The sequence below is a fragment of the Octodon degus genome, unplaced genomic scaffold (genome assembly GCF_000260255.1).
Source record: "Octodon degus isolate 3935 unplaced genomic scaffold, OctDeg1.0 scaffold00092, whole genome shotgun sequence".
Classification (NCBI taxonomy): Eukaryota; Metazoa; Chordata; class Mammalia; order Rodentia; family Octodontidae; genus Octodon; species Octodon degus.
In genome coordinates, this window is record NW_004524668.1 from 9,189,533 (window position 1) to 9,191,699 (window position 2,167).

Sequence of the window (2,167 nt, forward strand, 5' to 3'; positions counted from 1 at the left end):
TGGTATGATGTAAGTGCAAGGTCAGCGTAAACTGTACTGCGAGAGGCTGGGGGAGATGGCTCAGTAGAATAAGCGCTTCTCTGGCAAGCGCAAGGTCCTGAGTTCAATCCCTGGTTCTGCCAAAAACAAACAAACAAAAAAAAAACAAAAAAAAACTGCACTGTGAAACCATGTTTCAAAAAAGAAAAAAAAAGGGGGGGATTTTTACTTTATTTCTTTAGTTTCATAATCTGAGAAGTCACAGTATTTGAAATAACAGGCTTAGCTGGGTGCGATGGTGCATGCCTGTAATCCCAGCTTTCAGGAAGCAGTGCAAGAGGATCATTGTGAGTTCGAGACCAGCCTGGGATATAAAATGAATACAAGGGGCTGGAGATTTGGCTCAGTGGAAGCCCTAGGTTGGGTCCTCTGCACCAAAACCAAAAAATTCACCTCACCAAATAAATAAAGAAATAAATAAACAAGCCTCTCCCAAAGTGAGCTCAAGGCCAGCCTGAACTTGCATAGTGAGACCCTCTCTCAATAAGACCAAAAGGGGCCGGGGAGATAGCTCAGTAGAATAAGCGCTTGCCTGGTAAGCACAAGGGCCTGAGTTCAATCCCTGGTTCAGAAAGAAAGAAAGAAAGAAAGAAAGAAAGAAAGAAAGAAAGAAAGAAAGAAAGAAAGAAAGTTGGAGAGATAGCATAGCGGTTTACCCATTAGGCTCTACAGCATGACTTCACAGGTTCCAATCCCCGTTCTGCCTTTGGGGCCAGGGAGATGGCTCAGTGGAATAAGTGCTTCCCTGGCAAGGACAAAGGCCTGAGTTCAATCCCTGGTTCTACCAAAAAAAGAAAGAAAGAATGAATGAATGAATGAACAGGCTTAACACTATCAACCTTATTGGCGTCAGAAGGCCTTACTTCCTAGAGAGGGAACCTTGCCCTGACATTGAAGGGCACTTGCCAAGGACACATAAATCCATAGTTGACTCCCTCTGGCATGGAGATGGGGACATCTTCGAGGTGGCCGGCCACTTGTCTGGAATGCCTAAGACTCTGAGTTGAGCCTCCAGCCCTGCAAACAATAAAAATAAATGCTTCAGAGGATAAGAACACACCTACATTTCTCAGAGGTCCCTACCCACATAGGCTTCAGCAGCAGCATGCACACACACACACACACACACACACACACACACACACAGGAATTCAGCATAATGATTTATAGACTCGACAGGATCTCTTTTACATAAAAATTTATAAAAATGATTATATTATCATTATGAAAGATGTGAATGTCTCAAGTTTCGTTTTTCATGCTTGAGGTTCATTAGTGACCTGTATCTGTGAGATTTTGGTTTTCATTAAGTTTAGGAAAGCTAGGACTGGGGCCGGAGAGATGGCTCAGTGGAATAAGCGCGCTTCCCTGGCAAGCGCAAGGGCCTGAGTTCAATCCCTGGTTCTCTCTCTCTCTCTCTCTCTCTCTCTCTCTCTCTCTCTCTCTCTCTCTCTCCCCTTTTCCCCCCAGGGCTCAGCTACTCCTCTGGCGCATCACACGGTTCTTTTCTCAGCCCCAGGTAGCCTCCTCCCTCTCTCCCTCCTTTAAGAGACTAAGTTGCTAGGGTGGCCTGGAACACCTTCCTGTCTCAGCCTTCCCAATGCTGGGACTGTAGTCACACACCATGCCACCGCACCTGGCAGGAATAGTTTCCTCACACACAGGCGCTGAGCAGGGGTCTTCTGAGTACTAGAAGGGGATTCCTGCCAGGATCTGGGGTTCTCTCTTCGTTTCCAGTACCCCATCCTTTGCACCCTGGCCACCTTGTCCTCCCCAGACTCTGAGCTGTGTCTGCTCAACTCAAAAATCCACTGAACCCTCTCTCTGTTTTCCTTCTTTGCAATGTGAGCTGCAAAGTCAAGGCGGGGAGCTGCCATATTCCAAGCACAGCTCTCCTTTAAGGCCTAATGGTGTCTTGAAAACATTTTTTTTCCCCTTTGGGGCTGCTGGTGGAGGCGGTATCCGTGATTTGCTTGTTCTAGGCAGAAAGGTAAATCAAGCTGCTGTTCCTGTCTCCATGTCTGGAAGTCCAAATCCGACACCCATCTGGATCACCTTGGCCTCTCTGAATCACTGGGTGTTGAAACTCTCCCTTTTAAGTTAGGTCATATACTCGCAAACTGACAAC